The sequence below is a fragment of the Macaca mulatta genome, chromosome 11 (assembly GCF_049350105.2).
Source record: "Macaca mulatta isolate MMU2019108-1 chromosome 11, T2T-MMU8v2.0, whole genome shotgun sequence".
NCBI lineage: Eukaryota > Metazoa > Chordata > Mammalia > Primates > Cercopithecidae > Macaca > Macaca mulatta.
This window is the reverse complement of record NC_133416.1, coordinates 72,065,001-72,086,177: the sequence shown is the minus strand read 5'-3', so window position 1 is coordinate 72,086,177 and position 21,177 is coordinate 72,065,001. Positions and strand designations below refer to the sequence as shown.

Sequence of the window (21,177 nt, the reverse complement as noted above, 5' to 3'; positions counted from 1 at the left end):
TAGCTGGGATTACATGCTTCAGAGGAATAAAATAGAGCTCAGAGAGCAACCCAGGCCGAAAGGGAGCAATGTGCATGGAGGTATGAGTCAATGCTCACAACAACTGAGGTCCCAGGAAACTGTGCTCATGACACACCTTATCTTCAGGGTCCCTATGGACCCTCTCAACTCATGTGGACTCTGCTCACTCCTCGTAGATGGTATTCTCTCTCTCTCTCTAACTTCCTCTCGGGATGTTTCAGGCAACCACTAAGGTGGCCTCCAGAGATCCCTGCCTTCTGGTACTTACTGCCTGTGTAATCCCATTTCCCTTGAGTGTGGGCTGGATTTAGTGACTAGCTTCTAGCAAATAGAAATAGGCAGAAGCAAAATCTCTTCCAAGATTAGGTAATTAAAAAGATCATGGCTTCTGTCTTAGTCTCTCTCTCTGTCTCTCTCTCTCTCTCCCTCCACCCCCACCGCCACCCCTCATTCTGCAGAAGATAAGCTGCCATATTGTAATAGCTCTATAGAGAGGCCCAGTGTTCCCAGCCAGTAGGACCTGAGCCTACCAATAACCATGTGAGTGAGCTTGGGAGCAGATCCAACCCCAGTTGAACATTGAGATGACTCCAGCCCTGGCCAATACCTTAACTGTAGGTTTGTGAAGAACAGGAAGTTATAGCCAGAACGTGTAGATTCCTAACCCACTGAAGCTGTGAGATAATGTTTGTTTCAAACTGCTATGTTTGGGGGTAATTTTTACACAGCAATAGCTACCTAATACCCGGAGCGAGGACAGGTCCTAAAGGGAAAGAGGGAACAGTGTAGAAGAAGACCCCAGTGCGCAGTTTGCCAAAGTAATCTCCTGTCACTGCTATCCAACCTCTGTAGACCCCAGGTGAGCTGACTGTAATCTCACACTATAGCTTTAGAGATCTAGAAACCTTCAGAGAGATTTCCCAGGACAGCATTCACAGTTTGGTTGCAAGCTGTCATCACTCATGATGAGAGAGCCAGGACAAAGCAGGAGAGGGAAGGCTGTGACCCTGGTCCTCAAGAAGGAATGGCCAACAGTAATAATACTGCAACTGTAATGTGACCAAGGGAAGAGAAGAATGTGGGCTGCAAAACAGCCAATGCCCAGATCCAGAGGTCTCATCCACTGCAGTCAGCAGAGGCATCATTGTGAATCATAGCCAGTCCGCTGGCCGTTTTGGCTGATAATGAGGTGACACCATGCAGCCCACCAGAGTAGGAGGCTGCCAAGGTTAGGCCAGCTGTGGACCTGGGGTCATAAACAGGAAAAAGAACCTCAGGAAGAATATTAATTCTATAATGTGACCCAACATGACAGGTCTTGAGGAAGCCTGTGGTTTGGTGGGCTAACAGCAGCCCTAGTACTCACCCCAGACATACCACAGGAATGCTCATTGCAACACGACAAATCTAGGCCCTTCAGTGTTGTGGGATTGAAATTCAGAATGTATGCCTCTCTGTGGTCAGGAACTATGGTTGGATGAATAACAGCCCCCAAATGTGTCCCTATCCTGATCCCCGGACTTGTAAATGTTATCATATCTAGCAAAAAGGACACGAAGGTGTGATTAAGTTAAGGATGCTGAGATAGGGAGATTATCCTGGATCATCTGGGTGGGCCTGATGTAATCACAAGGTCCTCCTGAGAGCAGCACAGGAGGACTTCGAGTCAGAGGAGGAGATGTGATGATGGAAGCAGAGATGGTAGTGATACACTCGGAGGATGGAGGAAAGGGTCACAAGCCAAGGAATACAAGCAGCCGCTAGATGCTGATAAGGCAAGAAAGCAGTTTCTCCCGAGAGTCACCAGAAGGAACCAGGCCTGCTGACACTGTAACTTTAGCACAGTGAAACTGATTTCATGGTCCTGACCTCCAGAACTCTAATAGAATAAATTTGTGTTGTTTTAAGCCACGAAGTTTATGGTAACCTATTACAGCAGCCACAGGAAACCAATTCGGAACCATCAGGAACTAGTCAGAAAAGAGCATGAAGGTGGAGTCTCAATTCTTGTGGCCAAGCAGAATTGTGAGAAATAAGGTTTGCAAACCAACAAAAATTCACGTTCTAGGGGACCCACATTTGAATTATCTTCATTGTTGAAGTTGAAGTCCATGGGCCATCATTGCCTATGTCCTTATTTATTATCTTGTCTGTATCAATAGTATTTGCCCAAAGAAGCTCTCAAATTCACCTTTTATTGAAGGGTGTAAATGAATGAAGAATGAAACATACAAAGGAAATTTCACCGTAAATACCAGCCAACAGTTTCTTAGGGCTATTATTTGTTGCAGAGATTTTATTCGGGAGGATTTCAAATCAAGACCAATTACTTCCTTCTCTGCTAATTTGCTTTTACTGTGATTTATAGATTAAATGTACACAGACAAGTATATAAATGTATACAGAAAACAGACTTTTGCCTAAGATTTGCTTTATGGAGCAGGTAAACTTGTAAAGAACACTCTGTTACACATTTAACAACATAACAATTCCAGACTTGTGTAGGTCAAAAATATATCACCCAGAAGGAAAAAGCTAAGCAACAGACTTAATACTGTATATTTGTAGCTAATATGATATATAATACATATTTGTAGCTTATATATGCTAATATATTTATAGCTAATAATCTTATATGTGAAGAGCTCATCCAATTATGAAATTATTATTGAAAACAATTATCATGAAAATCAGGAAACTTTATGGACAAATATACAGTCCATGACCAGATTATTCCTTGAAAGTAAAAAACCCCAATTAGCAAAGATAGAAAATACATAATCCTTCTAGAATGCAAAGGAAATGGTAAATTGAAATGGGAAATTACATTTTTAAAACCTCAGGTACATGGAGTTGGTCATATGCCTCATTAATTTGTGCAAGACTCATTTTTTCATTTTATTTTTACCATGTTCATCCTCTCCACTCCCCTAAACTTCCTCACCATAGACACTCTAATGTGTGCCAATATATGTTCTTGGATAGCTATCTGAATTAGCTTCCTGTGGCTGCTGTAACAAATTTTCTCAAACTTGTTGATGTAAAGCCACAGAAACGTATTTTCTCATAGCTCTGGAAGGCAGAAGTCTCAAAATCAAGGTGCTGGCAGGGTCACATAACTTCCAGAGGCTCCAGGGGAGATTCCATTCCTTGCCTCTTTCAGCTTCTGGTGTTTCCATGTGTTCCTTGGCTTGTGGCTTATATATAATACAGTTTATAAGTTTATCTGTGCCATAAAGCTAATCTTAGCCAAAGCTCTGCTTTCTGTATACATTTGTATACTTGCTCTGTACATTCAACCTGTAAATCACTCCAATCTCTGTCTGTCTTCATATTCTGCCTCTATTGTGTGTCTCTTATAAGCTCATTTGCCATTGGATTTTAAAGTCCGCCTAGACAATCCAGGATGATCTCATCTCGAGATTCTTACTTAATTACATCTGCAAATACTCCTTTTACCCAAAAAAATCACATTCACAAATTTGGGAATGTGGACATATCTTTTGGGAATGTGGACATTCCATTCAACCCACTGCACTATTCTTAAAAGCCATGTCATGATTTTTGTGTATGTGTGTTATTTTTCATAGTAAATTATGCTAAAAGTCTCATTCAACTTTTTATCACATATGCTCCTTGACTTATGGTGGGGCTACATCCTGATAAACCTGTTACTGCTGAAAATACTGTGAATTGAAAATGCATTTAATATACCTAACCTGCTGATCACAGCTTAGCCTAGAACACTTACATTAGCCCACAGTTGGGCAAAATTATCTATCACAAAGCCCATTATATAACAAAGTGTTGAACAGTTCATATACTTTGCTGAATACTGTACTGAAAGCAAAAAACACAATGATTGTATGCGTACTAGAAGTATGGTTTCTACTAAATGTGTATCAATGTCCATCCATCACAAAGTCAAAACATCTATGTCGAAACATCCTATGTTGGGGATCATCTGTATTTTTACTTATCCCTTGTTTTGTCTATCCATAGTGTTCCTATATACCTGGTGTATATTCCATAGTATGTACTCCATCAAATTTTGTTTATTCAACTTCCTAGTGATAGACACCTAATTTCTCATCTACATGTCTCCTACCACATAAGAGGCAGCAGGGGACACAATTAATTATGGCCCTTTATGAATATGTTGCAGGTGTTTCTCTGGTATATATTCCCAGGAGTCAGCTGGATGGATCATACAGGATATAAACACACCCTTGGTTTCTCTAAGTATTGCTAGATTGTGCCTGCACCAGTTAGCTCTCACATGCATGAGTGTTCCTTTTTTCCCCTAAATTCTTGCCAACACTTGGAATCATTCAATGTTATAATATTTGCTATTCTGATGTACATGAAGTGGTATCTTACAGTTGCTTTAGTTGGTCATGTTGGTATTGGTCTATTGGTATTGTCAGTTTTTGTTCTAGATTATAATGGGTGTGCCTGTCTTGTCTTCTTTCTTTGTTCCCTTTATTTGGACAAGAATTAACTTTTCTAGTTTGTTTATAGATCCTTAGCTCCGAGGTCAGATATTTGTCTGTTGGCCCTAATCCCATACTCACTGTCCTATATTCTCCTCTGGAAGACAGGTAAGCAGGAAGCCACATTCCCCAGACTTCCTTGACAGCTAAAGTTAAATTTGGTTCTGCCAATCTGGGGGAACTGCACCTGACTGGCAAGTAGAAACAACGTTGGGGCCATTGTTTCTGACACTGCCTCAGCTGCAGCAGCAGAGTTAGGTGGCTCCTGCTCAGTGCCAGCCCTGTGGTTTCAGTGGCACTAGTGGACAATGGCTCCATGGTCCCAGCAGTGACCCCAGTGAGGGTGGCTCATACACTCTCTCCCAGGTATGCTAGCAGCTCCCTGAGCTCTGGGTAGAGCACCCTTTCCCTTTTGCTCCTCCAAACATCTTTAGAATCAACACCCCACATTAAATCCCTTTCAGTTTGAATGATCTAAAATTATTTCTGTCTTCCCAACTGGGCACTAACACACTTCCAGTATTCTTAACATCCTCCTAGAATGATCTTTTGTCCTACAGCAGCATTTCAAAGCATGTCCTTGCAAGATAAACATTCTCAGACCTTGCATCCCTAAGAACATCTTCACTTCACCCCTTGCATTTCAGTGATAATGTACCTTGGTATAAAACCCAGGAGCAGCATTCTCATGCTTTGGAAGTATGGCTGCACTGTCTCCTTGCATCCGGTGTTGCTATTGAGAAGTGTGATGACAGCTTATTCTTGTTCCTTTCAAGGTCATTTGCTCTCGCTCTCAGGAATCTTTTTTCAAGTTCTTAAATTTCCCAATAATGTAATATGCTGATTTTTTTTCTTTTTTTTTCTTTTTTTTTTTTTTGAAACGGAGTCTCACTCTGTCGCCCAGGCTGGAGTGCAGTGGCCAGATCTCAGCTCACTGCAAGCTCCGCCTCCCGGGTTTACGCCATTCTCCTGCCTCAGCCTCCCGAGTAGCTGGGACTACAGGCGCCCGCCACCTCGCCCAGCTAGTTTTTTGTATTTTTTAGTAGAGACGGGGTTTCACCGTGTTAGCCAGGATGGTCTCGATCTCCTGACCTCGTGATCCGCCCGTCTCGACCTCCCAGAGTGCTGGGATTACAGGCCTGATGATTTTTTTTTTTTCTTATCTCTACTGTACAACACTGGAGAAGCCCTTTCAATCTAAAGCTTTTATCTGTATTTCTATATAGATTATCGTTAATTCAAAATAGTCTTTCACTACCGTTTATTGTTTGTCTCTCATTCTGAGACTTTTTTTTTTTTTCCATTGAGACAGGGTTTCGCTCTGTGGCCTAGGCTGGAGGCTGGAGTACAGTGGTGAAATCACTGCTCACTGCAGCCTCAACCTTGCCAGCTCAAGCGATCCTTCCACCTCAGCCTCCTGAGTAGCTGTGACCACAGGCACGCACCACCACATCCAACTAATTTTTTATTTTTTTATAGAGAATAAAAATTTATTTTTTATAATTTCACCATGTTTGCCCAGGCTCATTCTGAGATTATTATCATGCTGACATTTCTATTTCTATATTCCATATTGTTTAATTCTCTTTTTTATGAATTCCTCATTTTTTTTCTTAATTTTTAGGCCTGAGGGCCTCTTCTATCCTTGTCAAGGGTAATGCTAACCTTTTGTCCTTTCAAAAACACTATAGTCCTTCTCTTTCTTACAGCTGCCTAGGGTTTTTGAGACTTCCAGCTCATTGATTAGTTAATCCAAGATTTGCATTCTGCTCTTCGGTCCCTTTATTGAGTTCTTCGTTTCATCTATTGCTTTCTTATTACCAAATTCTCTAGTTGAATATTCTTTGTGATGCTCATTTCTTTTCGCTATTTCTGATATTTTTCTCTTTTCCCCTCTTTGTGGCTATTTATGTTTGTTTTAGATTCTTACGTCTCTGGACCACTAATTGTAACTTCCTTTGCCATAGGTCGTTCAGCTTATCTTCCTTTTATAGCAATCAAACTCCTCTAATTTATCCGTATTTTTCCCCAGATGTATTCAGCACATCTGCTGGCTTAGCTAGCAAAGTGGCTCTGGATGGAGGGGCCAATCAAAGTCACCTAGGTCTTAGATTGATCCTTTCCTCAGAGTTTAAAAAGGGGTATGGAGAAATGAGACCAATCCCTCGAGCCCATTTCAAACTTCACCTCTACTATGACACAGAGCTGCAAACATCCCCAGCCAGGTGCCTCTGCCCTCCAGGAACCCCCTTTTCTTCCACCTGGGGCACACTCTGCTTAGAGGTCTATATCCCTCACTTGAAATCTCATGGCCCACTGGGTGGAGACAGTGAGAGGAGGGAGGAGAGAACTCTCAGGAGCCAGACCTTCTACCCAGCCCTAGTAGTCGCTTCCCAACAGCTGGGCTTCCACAGAATCACACTAAGGTCAGGCAGTTGCCACTGTATTCCTGCTCCCACACAATCTACAGGGCAGGCAGTGAACACCTTCCTACTTATTCTCTTTCAATTTATCCCAAAATACCACTTTTGTCATGTCACTTCCTTGCCTAAACACCTTCCATGGGTCTCCTTATCTATAATAATTTTTAAAAAAAAATGTCCAGCATACAAGGCCTTCTCCAATTTGCCCCCTTTATTCCTCAATATCTTTTTCTATTTGGCATCCTCAAATTTACTTTGCTGTCCTATCTTCAGGTAGCTATCACAGCATAACCTCTTATTCATTGCAGAGGCATAAAATTACACCTCTTAATTGATTGTGCTAGCCCATAAGCCAATGGTATTTTTTTAAATGGCAAAATAATTATTCTTGGTTGAGAAAAAGAGTCTCTTTCATATGCAAAAAGAGGGCACAATTTACCGTCACTTGGACATGTGTTAAGCATTTTCACAATGTCAGAGAAAGGTCTGCAATAGTGAGTGAGCCAGACTCACTTATTTGATCTCTCCTTGAATCAAGGTTTCACATTTTTAAGATGTCTTAGTAGTGTGCAGCTAAGGAACAGGCTTAGGAAGTTGACCTCATGATATTGACCCCATTAGCAGTATTTCAACAAACAGGAGCTAGCCTGTGGGAAACATGAAGGCACTAAAGGATGATGTAAGCTGTCTAAGTGCTCCAATCTACTACCTTGAGTTTTGGCCTCAGGACCAATGTAGCAATTTGCAGTTATGATCCCCTATCCTCAATCATGAAAATGTGTCAGTTCAATGGGAAGTAAAATGGGCTTTTAAATAAAGAAGGCTAGATAAACTCGTGTATCACAAACAAAACACACGCCTGCTTCCAAATGGAGAAGTAATCAAAAACGTCCAGGCAATTGGACTAGCTTTCTTTTCATGTCTCCACCATTTGTCTTTGGAACCTGAGTCATTTATATGTCAGCTTGCCCAAGTGGCCTGGAGAACATAAGGGTTGCCAACCAGGACTCTAACTCTTTAAAGGTCTGTTTATGTCTGCATGACTAATAGTGCTTATGTGTACTCAGGAGGAAATGCCAAGCTAACAAGGAAGACCACGAGTCCACAAAATTTTAATTTCTAGTTTTAGGAGAAATTAACCTCCACATTCATGTTTTTATATTATGAATTTTCATGACGACTTTAAAGTTTGCCATGGTATTTATGGTAATTTCATTACAAACCACATTTTCATCTTTTAATTTCTTTCCTATTTATAATTATACAGCTGTAATTAAAAGGTATTACAATGACACGCTATCCTCACTAAAAGCCTGGCCTGCCAGACTTATTATATTCCAGATATTTCTCTAGCTTTATTTCTTTTCTCTCATTTTGGAAGAAGGGGAGGGGAGGGAAGGAAGGCAGTGGAGACTTTGGTCATTATAACCTCAAATCTTTTCATCAACTTCTCTTTGTTCCTTCAAAAAAAAAATAGGATTTTTCCAAACAGTCCCCCAACTAAATGAAATGTTTTGATGTAATAGTTTCCATGTAAGCTTCTCACCACATCTGAAGTGATGCTCACACAGACTCACCAAGAGCATGCAAAAGACTTCAAGGATGGCTGAGACCTGGATTAAATTCTGTCTTCCAGGGTGAGTGCCAGCAGCCTCTGCCCCCATGGCTCAAAGGGTCCCAGAAGCTGAACACTAAGGCTGAGGCACCTCTTACCTTTCTCTTTCAGTACATAGAAGGTACTTGTGTATGAAGACTTTTTCCATTCCAATGACTTATCACTCACAAATCCAAGAAAATAATTTGGAGGCAGGGAAACTGAGCATCTAAGGCCAAGCCTCAGCTGAGAAGAGTGCAGTGAACCGATCATTAATTACACTGAATATCTTTAAAGAATGTTGAAACTGTACAGCCAAGTACAGTCATTGCCTTCAAGGAGTTCACACCTGAGTTGGAAGAAGGATGCACATCTACTGTTTGTTGCCAAACTACTATTCATCTTTCCATTAGAGAACCGATGTTCTCCCACCCATGACACCCTGGTGGGACTATCCATCACTGAATGCCACCTACTTTGAAGCCAAACACGTTGAGCAAGACCAACAAAATTACTTCGGGTAAAAGAGTCCTGGGGCAATCAGCCACTGTTTTTATAATTGCTGCTATAAACACAGCCTCACACTGGGTCCAGATTAACAGACTCCCTCTTCTCTCATGAAAGATTCTTCTTGGGATACTTTGGGATCTTTTCTTGCTAGTGACCTTCATTGAGATCATCTCAATCTGCTAGAAAGTTATCTATCAAAAAATCAGGGGTCAAAATCTTGATCCCATTCCTCATGAAAGGACCCTCATTCCCTCTCCACAGTGATCTTCTGTCAAATCACAAGGAAAGGTCCTCCTTCCCTGGGGCACTTCTAGGGCAAGAGGTAACAAGTTGCCTTAGATTCAGAGTGGTTTCTCACAGCAGTAACAAAATCTCCTCAAAATGATTTGCTGTCTTCCCCTAGACCAATGCTTTGCTGCCTTTAGCTCCACATCGGTGTTATTGACTGAATTGGGTCCTCCCAAAATCCATATGCTGAAGCCCTAACACCCAGTGTGACTGCATTTGGAAATAATGTCTTTAAAGAGGAAATTAAGGTTAAATGAAGACACAAGGGAGGGGTCCTGATGCAACAGAACTAGAGTCCTTATGAGAAGAGGAAAAGACACCAGAACGCTCTCTCCATGCACATGGAGGAAAGACCATGTGAGGACACAGCACAGAGACAGCCACCTGCAAGCTAAGAAAAAGGGGCCTCACCAGAAAGCAACCCTGCCAGCACCTTGGTCTTAGACTTTTATCCTCCAGAACTGTGAGAAGATAAGTTTCTGTTGTTTAATCCACACAGTGGCATTTTGTCATGGCAGCCCGAGCAGACTAATACACCTGGAGAGATCTTGAAAACTCAATGTTCAGGCCATGTCCCATACCAATTAAATCAGAACCTTCTGGTCAGATTCAGGCATCAGAATGTTTTAAATCTTCCAAGATAATCCCAATGTGCAGTCATATTATATACAAAGAGGCTACTATTAACTTTGAAATAGCAAATTTTCTTTCTCTTTCCATTTTACTTAGCTGATATTCCCCATCATACATTAAGGATATTATATATTTTCATATTTACTGCATGTATTTGTCTCAATTTGCTGTTTGCTTTTATAACTTTGCCATATATACACATATATAGGTATGTATGTAGATGCATGCACACATATATGAATGAATATGAATACGAATATATGAATATATGAATGTGTGTATATATGCCTCATATACACATATGTATATATAATACAGATGTGTGTACACACACATACATAAATACATATACTTCCTTTAGTTTTCTTTTAATAGTGGGAGGAGTGAGCAAAATTGCAACTCAACAGAGCTAATAGCAGCAGGTATTCTGAGTGACCCCTTGATACTATGACTCTTACATCTAGAATGATAGCACAAGTTCATTCACAGAAGCTCTGTTTCATTTATGTGCTTAGTGTTGACTTTGTGTCAGACATTATACTAGTAGTGAATAAAAATACAACTAGTCCCTGCACTGATGAAGCCTAGGAAGACATGGGTAATTGTTTCCCTGCATAGCAAGGTCTGTGCTCTGGAGAAAAGGACATGGTCTCCAAGAGGGTGCAACCAGGCATGTTAACAGCCTCTGGAGTCACAGCAGCCTTCTCTGAGGGCACCGTGGGCATCCCTTCCTCATGTGGGGTTCTTTATTAAGAATGTTTTCTTCACTGCAAAGCAGTTTAGAGCTCACCATAAGAAGGGAGGGTGGACTAACTCTAGGCTCAAAGATAGATTTCCATCATGTGTGCTTGTGGTGCAGTGTTTAGCACCACAACTCACTTTAGAACAGGCCTGATCACCATCAGGCCTTAACTATGCATTCCCAATGGTCTCTAAGGAACTCATCTGTGGCTTGACCAACCACAGAGCCATTCACTTTTAAATTGTCTATGGAGAGCCATGAAGCAGAATCACTCCAACCTGATAATTTTCTGTTTGTTTCCCAGAATTCTGGGATTCTAAGAATTCCAGGATTGTTTTTTGGGTTTTTTTTTTAAAGCATATACACTAGAGAGAATCTAATGATGTCTAAAGAAAATTGTCAAACCTTCGTGTACCCTAAAAGTCAGATCCTCTTTCAACTTCAACATTACTTGATTGCCTGCTGTGAAGGAAACACTGCTCTGTGAAGTAAACATGTGCTGAGAACTGAGATCTAAAACCTTTTAAGACTTCTGCTGTTCCTGCCTATAGCAAGGAGCACATTTTACTGCTTGAAGTGGAGAAAATGGCTATCCCCAGCCATTCTGCTTGAAGTGGAGAAAATGGCTATCCCCAGCCATTCCTGAAACCCCCATAGGGACTGAAATTCAGTAATGCTGCTGAATGAATGAAAGAAATTAGAGTACCTGGGTTCCCAGATGTCCTCAAATGGGGTTTAGGTCAGGAAGAAGTTGCCATAGGGCTCAGGACCTTGGGATTCTTTGTTACTGGTGGTGACATGGGTAAATGTGACTACTTCTTTTTACTCCATAGAAATTTTTAAGTGTCCAAACTGATAGATTGTTCACCAGCAAACACTGAAATCTCTTGTTCTAGTCATAGGGTGAGGCTTTGGGAAAATTAAGAACAGAACTCAGAGCTCCTCATATTTCCTAGTAATTTCCAGTGGACTTTACATCCTGCCCTCAAAGATTTTCTTTGAAGAGTTATGATTTCATAATCTGACCCACCAAAGTCTATGAACAAGATCATATAAAGATGCTCCATATCCAACAAGGAGTGATGGGACCACAGCTATTGGCAAATATGCATGAGATTTCCACCCAAATCATCACAGAGAAATATTGTAGAATGTGTACTGTTATACACACACACACACACACACACGCACACACACTCCCCGAAGGCTTTGGTTTGTCTCTCAAGCCTTGTGGAGGCAAACTAGCTGAAACTTGAATTTTAAGGCCTGGGGTTCTCATGCTACCCTAAAGAGCTGACAGGGACTTGGATGTAAAGCAACAGTCAGACTGAAAGGATAGCTTTTTATTGACTCAGTTCACCCCCAAATCACTCAAGTGTTTTTTTATAACTATAGGGCTGAATTGACACAGAAAACAACTGCAAATATGATAGCCAATGGTCTCACCTTGGTGGTCATGGCTGTTCCTCACCAAATCAGGAAAATGCCCCAATTTTCTCATCTAGTTACTATTTAGTTTGTACTTCTCAGATATGTATGATTTCTAGTGTTTCCTTCTTTCCTCTTCCTCTTTTTCAAGTCCTTTCTTTTCTAGAATTTAGTAAATTTCATTCTCTTTCCTTTAAAAAGTTTTTAAATCCAAAATGGATTTTTTTTCCAAGGTGGCAGACTAGAGGCAGTATTAGCATGTCTCTCCCACTTGGAAGGACAGAATAATGTGCAGAATTTCACACTGTGATTTTTTTCCCCCAAGAACCAATGCAGGAACTTAACAGAAAAACCTAAAGAATCCACAGATTCTTTGAAAGAAGTGGCAGGCTGCAGCCTGCTCCATGAGATTGGTGAAAAACTGTAAGTCCTCAGAGTGTGAGAGGGAGTCTGTCTCCAGAGTACACATCCCTACCAAGGAATCTGAAAATCCAGACCATGGGATAAGGCCTTAACCCTATCTGAACTGGAATGGATTTAGAGAGCAACATGAACTATAAAAGTGGAAGCAGCAGCTGAAAGTGCCTTGCAGGCATTCCCAGTCTCCAGCATGAAATGAGGGAAGACATTCCTGACTATATCTTACAGGGGCCACTGGGGAAGTCAGCCAACAAGCTCAGGGAGGGGTCACAGGGTGAAAGAAGTTCCCAACTACATTTTGTGGTATGATCTCAAGTGGGGAAGAACTCCTTTGACCAGCATGGTGGCAGAGGGAAGTGGCAGGGAGCAGGAAGTAAACTGCAGACACAAGTGAGCACAGGAGCTGGGCACTGGCCTTGTGGGCAGGTGGGAAGGTGTGTGGCCTGAAAGCTGAGGTTGCTATCTCTGTGGGGAAGCTGATGGCCTGGGGCAGGTCTCAGTTCTGTGTGCAGACTGCCTGAATCTAAACCTGCTGCTGTTAGTGGAGTACTGTGGCAGTTAGATTGGCCTCACCAACTGTATGGGAGCTGGGTGAGGCTTACTGCCACTGGCTACCCCCACTCCCTTTGCAAACTCTTCTATGCAGCAGAGGCAGTTCTATTCCCCTCTGGAACATTACCTCTGCAGCCCATAATCACCCCACAAACCCTCACAGGAAAGGCCCTTCTGAAGGAGAGTCAGAGCTTAGACCCTCTGATCCATCTAACCCTGCCCCCACCTGGTTGTGCCCCTCCACCTGCCCTGGTAGCTTAACACAAAGGACATAAACTTTTGGGAGCTTTATAGCCCCGCCCATTGCATGAGAAATCAGAATACTTCCCCCAGAAAACTTAGGGCAAGCTCAAATCCCACTGCTACTACTGTGGCTGGTGCTATTCTACAAGTGCCACCTCCTGGTCAGAGACCAACTGACACAGTCCGTTATGGCACCTCTAGGTAGAATAACACTGCACCCAGGAAGGAGAAATCAACTGCGTGACTTCAGTTATTACCAGAGGGCCTAAGTCTGTCCACGTAACAAGTTCACTAAAATTATAATCAGCATACAAGAAAGCCAGCACACTAAACCTATCTACAACCAAGGAATCTCACAGAGTCTGCATCACTCCCCTGTCACCTCCATCAGGGCTTGTGCTGGTATCCACTGCTGGGAGACCTGAAGTCTGGTCACATCACTGGATCACTTGCAGACATTCCCCAGCACTAGCCCAGAGTCAGTAGCCCCACTGGGTGGCTAGACCTAGAAGAACAATAACAATCACTGTAGTCTGGTTCTCATAAAGTCCCATTCCTAGGGGGAGAGGGAGAGCACCACATCAAGGAAACACCCCATGGGACAAAAAAATCTGAACAGCAGACCTTGAGTCACAGATCTTTCTGCTAGTGAGGAGTTTCTTACAGTAGAGACACAATTATAGTGCTGGGCACAGTAGGGAAAGTCTACACTTCTACCCCAATAGGCAGGCAGCCTCTGTGATCATGAAGGGTCTTGGAGAAGGGGTTCTTGTCCCCTCCAGCACACTACTGCAGACACAGCTGGGGCTTCTCCCACAGGAATGCAGCATGTATGCACCTATAGATGGCCTTCCTAGAACAATTCAGGTGAAAGCATCTCCACAGGAGGAGCACTCCCCAGATTCAGGTTTGCATGAAAGGCAGTCACAACTCCTCTCTACTTGGAACATAAACATTTCTACAGATGAAAAGAGGTGCTTGTCTGATCTGAATAGCTGGAACACTGGGACAGAAGTGAGGCTAGAAAGTGGATAGCTTTCCTGCTGGCCTGACAGGGGAGATGAGGTAGCTCCCACCCGTCACTCTGATAAAACCTCAGCACATCAAATTGAGAACTACCCTAGCCCACTTCATCAAGACTGGAATTTCTTCCCACCATTGGGTATTACATCTACCCACCTGCTTCAGCTGCAACCAGTGTCTACCCAGGGATATCTCTCCCCCTTACCTGAAGCCTAAATCATCAACTCACAAAATAAAATACTGGAGGAAAATTAAATAAATAAAAGAAGTGTACACAATGGGCAGGCACAGTGGCTCATACCTGTAATCCCACCACTTTGGGAGGCCAAGGCAGGTGGATCATGAGGTTAGGAGATCGAGACCATCCTGGCTAACACGGTGAAACCCCATCTCTACTAAAAATACAAAAAAATTAGCCAGGTGTGGTGGCGGGAGGCTGTACTCCCAGCTACTCCAGAGGCTGAGGCAGGAGAATGGCATGAACCTAGGAGGCGGAGCTTGCAGTGAGCCAAGATTGCACCTGCACTCCAACCTGGGTGACAGAGCGAGACTTTGTCTCAAAAAACAAAAAAAAAAAGTGTACACCATGAGAGAATAAAATAAGCTTCAAGAGATCTTTGCCATTCCAACCCCATAGGAGACAATAAACTTGCCCACACACCAAGTACATAACTACTATAACTAGCATCAGGAAAAGTCAGAGCACAAAGACTCTCTATAACTAAGGAACTCATACAGAGAGAGTCTTTACCCCTAAAAGCACCAAGAATCAAATTAGGCTATAATAAACTATAAACATTAAAGTCATATCCTTCAGAAGGAAAAAAAGAAACTTAAAAAAAAAAAAAAAAAAAACAGTCAACCAGGTGCGGTGGCTCACATCTGTAATCTCAGCATTTGGGAGGCTGAGGTCAGCCTCGAATGGATGTTGCTGGGAGCAGAGATCACGCCACTGCACTCCAGCCTGGGCGACAGGGTGAGCCTCCATCAAACACACACACACACACACACACACACACACACACACACACACACACACATACAGTCAAATCAATACTAAATTCAAGAACAATTTGAAGAAATAGTCTACCCAAATAAGAAGGAACCATAAAAGTAATCCTGGTAATATGATAAAACAGGGTTCTATAACACCCCTAAAAGATCACACTAGCTTCCCAGCAATGGATGCAAACCAAGATGAAATCTTTAAAAACCAGATAAGGAATTCAGAAGGCTGATTATTAAGCTACTCAAAGAGATACCAGAGAAAGGTGAAAACCAACATAAAGAATGGAAAAAGAGTTCAGGATATGAATGAACAATTTTCCAGAGAGATAGCTATCATAAAGAAAAACCAGTCAGGACATCTGGAAACGAAAGACACACTTAGGGAAATACAAAATGCAGTGGAAAGTTTCAAAAACAGACTAGAACAAGTAGAAGAAAGAATTTCAGAGCTCAAAGACAAGGCTTTCTAATTAACCCAGATAGACAAAGATAATGAAGAGAGAATCAAAAGAAATGAACAAAGTTTTCAAGAATATGGGATTCTGTAAAATGGCCAAAACTAAAACTAGGTGGTGTTCTGGAGGGAGAAGTCTAAAAGTTCAGAAAACTTATTTGAGGAAATAATTGAAGAAAACTTCCCCTGGCCTTGCTAGATATCCAAATATGAGAAGCTCAAAAACACCTGGGAAATTCATTGCAAAAAGATAATCACCAAGGCACACAGTCATCAGGCTATCTAAAGTCAACATGAAAGAAAGAATTTTAAGAGCTGTGAGACAAAAGCGTCAGGTAGCCTATAAAGAAAATCCTATCAAACTAACAGATTTCTCAGCAGAAACCTTACCCGCCAGAAGGGATTGGAGTCCTATCTTTAGCCTCCTGAAACAAAATAATTGTCAGCCATGAATTTTGTATTCATCAAAACTAAGCTTCAGAAATGAAGGAAAGATAAAGTCTGTTTTAGACAAACAAATGCTGAGGGAATTTGCCACTGCCAAACCAGCACTACAAGAAATGCTAAAAGGAATTCTAAATCTTGAAACAAAAGCTTGATATGCACCAAAATAGAACCTCCTTAAAGTGTAAATCTCATATAAAACAATAACACAGTGAAAAAAAACAAAGTATTAAGGCAACAGCTAGCATGATGAATAGAATAGTACCTCATATCTCAATGCTAACATTGAATATAAACGGCCTAAATGCTCCACTTAAAAGATACAGAATGGCAGAATGGTTTAAAAAAAAAAATCCACCAACCAAGTATCTGTTATTTTCAAGAGGCTCACCTAACACATAAGGACTCACATAAACTTAAGGTAAAGGGGTGGAAAAAGATATTCCACACAAACGGAAACCAAAAGCAAGCAGGAATAGGTATTCTTGAATCAGACAAAACAGACTTTCAGAAAACAAGAGTCAAAAAAGATCAAGAAGGACATTATATCATGATAAAAGGATTAGTCCAACAGGAGAATATCACAGTCCTAAATATATATGCACCTAACACTGGAGCTCCCAGATTTACAAAACAATTACTACTAGACCTAAGAAATGAGATAGACTGCAACACAATAATAGTGGGGGACTTCATACTCCACTGACAGTGCTAGACAGGTCAAGACAGAAAGTCAACAAAGAAACAATGGACTTAAACTATACCCTAGAACAAATGGACTTAACAGGTATTACAGAACACTCTTCCCAACAACTGCAGAATATACATTCTCATGTGCTTCTTGTCAGCACACGGAACACTCTCCAAGACAGACCATGTGATAGGCCACAAAACAAGTCTCAATAAATTTAAGAATATCAAAATCATATCAAGTATCTTCTCAGACACAACAGTGGAATAAAACTTGGAGTCAACTCCAAAAGGAACCTCAAAATTATAAAAAGACATGGAAATTAAATAATCTGCTCTTGAATGAGTTTTGGGTCAACAATGAAATCAAGATGGAAATTTAAAAATTCTTTGAAGTGAATAGTACTGATACAACTTATCAAAACCTCTGAGATACAGCAAAAGCAGTGCTAAGAGGAAAGTTCATGGCATTAAATGCCTACATCAGAAAGTCTGAAAGAGCACAAATTGACAACCTAATGTCACATCTCAAAGAACTAGAGAAACGAGAACAAACTAAACCCAAACATAACAGAAGAAAAGAAAGAACAAAGATCAGAACAAAACTAAATGAAATTAAACCAAAAAAGATACAAAAGATGAATAAAACAAAAAGCTGGTTCTTTGAAACGATCAACAAAATTGATAGACCATTAGCAAGATTAATCAAGAAAGGAAGAGAGAAAATCCAAATAAGCTCAGTTAGAGATAAAACTGGAAAGATTGCAACTGACACCACAAAAATACAAAAGATCATTCAAGGGTACTAAAAACACTTTTACACACATAAACTAGAAAATTCAGAGGAAACGGATAAATCCTGGAAACATACAGATTAAATCAGGGAGAAATAGAAACCCTGAACTGACCAATATCAAACAGCAAGAGAGAATCAATAATTTTAAAATTGTCAACAACAAAAAAGTCCAGGATCAGATGGATTCACAGCTGAATTCTACCAGACACTCAAAGAAGAACTGGTACCAATCCTACTGAAACTATTCCAAAAGACAGTAAAAGAAGGAATCTTCCCTAAATCATTCTATGAAGCCAGTATCACCCTAATACCAAAACCAGGAAAGGATATAACAAATAAAGAAAACTATAGGCTAATATCCCTGATGAACATAGATGCAGAAATCCTCAGCAAAACACTAGCTAACTGAATCCAACAGCACACATCAAATACATAATACATCATGATCAAGTAGGTTTCATCTCAGGGATGCAGGAATGGTTTAACACAAGCAAGTCAATAAATGTGATACATCATATAAACAGAATTATGAACAAAAACCATATGATCATCTCAATAGACAGAAAAAGCATTAGATAAAATCCAGTATTGCTTTATGATTAAAAACAAAAAATCCTCAACAAAATAGGCATAGAAACGACTTACATCAAAGTAATAAAAGCTATATATCAGCAGTCCCCAACCTTTTCGGCACTAGGGACTGGTTTTGTGGGAGACAATTTTTCCATGGACTGTGCGGTGGGGTGGGAGTTTCATGATGAAACTGTTCCACCTCAGATCACTAGGCATTAGTTAGATTCTCATAAGGGTTGCGCAACCTAGATCCCTCACATGCGCAGTTCACAATACGGTTCATGCTCCTATGAGAAGCTAATGCTGCCACTGATCTGACAGGAGGCGGAGTTCAGGTGGTAATGCCTGCTCACCAGCCACTCACCTCCTGCCGTGAGGCCCAGTTACTAACAGGCCATGGACCAGTACAGTCTGTGGCCTGGGGCTTGGGGACCTCTGCCATATATGACATATCCACAGCCAATATCATACCGAGTGGGGAAAAGTTTAAAAGCATTCCCCCTAACAACTAGAACAGGACAAGGATACCCACTTTCACCACTTCTATTCGACATAGTACTGGAAATCCTAGACAGAGCAATCACAAGAGAAATAAATGAAGGGCATCCAAATTGGAAAAAAAAAGAAAGTCAAACTGTCACTGTTCACCAATGATATAACCATATACATGGAAAGCCCTATAGACTCATCCGAAAAGCTCCTAGATCTGATAAATGAATTCAGTAAAGTCTCAGGTTACAAAATCAAGGTACACAAATCAGTAGCACTGCCATACACCAACAATGACCAAGCTGAGAATCAAATCAAGAACTTAATCCCTTTTACAACAACTATAAAAAAACATACCTAGGAATATATTTAACCAAGGAGGTGAAAGACCTCTACGAGGAAAACTGCAAAACACTGCTGAAAGAAATCACAGATTACACAAACAAATGGAAACACATCCCATGCTAATGGATGGGTAGAATCAATATTGTGAAAATGACTACACTGCCTAAAGCAATCTACAAATTCAATGCAATTCCCATCAAAATACCATCACCATTCTTTACAGAACTAGAAAAAACAATCCTGAAATATGTATGGAATCAAAAAAGTGCCTGCATAGTCAAAGCAATTCTAAGCAAAAAGAATGAATCTGGAGGCATCACATTACCCAACTTCAAATTATACTACCAGGCTATAGGCCAGCTGTAGTTACTCAAACAGCATGGTACTGGTATAAAAATAGGCATGTAGACCAATGGAACAGAATAGAGAACTCAGAAATAAAACCAAATACTTACAACCAATTGATCTTCAACATAGCATACAAAAATATAAATAGGGGAAAGGACACCCTATACAATAAATAGGGCAAGCCACATGTAGAAGAATGAAACTGGATACCCATCTTCATCTTATACAAAAATTAACTCAAGATAGATCAAAGATTTAAATCTAAGACCTGAAACCATAAAAAATCTAGAAGATAACATTACAAACTCTTCTGGACATTGGCTTAGGCAAAAAATTCATGAATAAGAACCCAAAAGCAAAGGCAACAAAAACCAAAATGGATAAATGGGACCTACTAAAACTAAAAAGCTTCTGCACAGCAAAAGACATCATCTCTGTTGCCAGGCTGGAGTGCAGTGGTGTGATCTTGGCTCACTGCAATCTCTGCCTCCCGTGTTCAAGCCATTCTCCTGCCTCAGACTCCTGAGTAGCTGGGACTACAGGCACCCGCCACCACACCCAGCTAATTTGTTTGTATTTTTAGTAGAGATGGGGTTTCACCATGTTGGCCAGGATGGTCTCAATATCTTGACTTCGTGATCCACCCACCTCGGCCTCCCAAAGTGGTGGGATTACAGACATGAGCCATTGTGCCCAGCTGCTTTTTTTCATAATCTTTTTAAAATCAGGGAACTGAATACTTTTTTTAAAAAAGTTTTCTTCCACTCCTGTTTCTATTCACACACACAAACACAAGTATACACACGCACACCCCTTAATAAGCTATCTTGATCATGAAAAGGGGTCTTGACATGTGGTTTTTATCAATCATCTTCATACCCCAGCATCTGACATAATTTCAGATATATAACTGTCCAATTAACATACGCTGAGTTAAACTGAAAAAAATATTTGACATACTATGCTTTTGTGTTTTGCTTCCAAATGTCTATTAAGAATTGAAGCCATAAGCCTGGGCAACATGGTGAAATCCCATCTCTACAAAAAATATAAAAATTAGCTGGGTGTGGTGCCATGCACCTGCAGTCCCGGTACTCTGGAGGCTGAGGTGAGAGGATCACCTGAGCCCGGGGAGGCTGACGCTGCAGTGAACCGTGATTATGCCATTGTACTCCAGCCTGGGCAACAGAGTGAGACCCTGTCCAAAAAAAAAAAACCTGAAGCCATGATGTGCTCTGACAGAACCCCCAGGTAAATACGTCTATCATGTGCCACATAATGATGTTTCAATGATGGACACCAAATACAACAGTGGTCCTGTAAGAGTACAATACTGTATTTTTACTGTACCTTTTCTATACTTAGATATGTTTAGACACACAAATATTTACCAATGTGTTACAATTGCCTACAGTATTCAGTACAGTAACATGCTGTACAGGTTTGTAGCCGAGGAGCAATAGGCTATACCAGGTAGCCTGAATGTGTAGTAGCCTGTACCATCTAGGTTTGTGTAAGTGCACTCTGTAATATTTCCACAATGACAAAATCACCTAACAACACATTTCTTAGAATATATCTTCATCATTATCACTTCTCAGCCTTTTGGCTAAGATCAGATGTAGAATACATCCTCATGATTAAGTGATACATGACTATA

The 21,177-nt window shown here is 41.0% G+C and overlaps 2 long non-coding RNA genes and 1 pseudogene across 2 annotated transcripts in view; 1 reads left to right on the top strand and 2 right to left on the bottom strand.

The window, feature by feature from the left end:
- LOC107000933 (uncharacterized) overlaps positions 1 to 21,177 on the bottom strand; it is a 108,577-nt gene that overhangs the window by 47,900 nt on the left and 39,500 nt on the right. The gene's annotated exons all lie outside the window — the stretch shown is intronic.
- LOC144332944 (uncharacterized) overlaps positions 1 to 21,177 on the top strand; it is an 89,060-nt gene that overhangs the window by 64,570 nt on the left and 3,313 nt on the right. The gene's annotated exons all lie outside the window — the stretch shown is intronic.
- Positions 6,107 to 6,200, bottom strand: LOC114671207 (U6atac minor spliceosomal RNA; annotated as a pseudogene).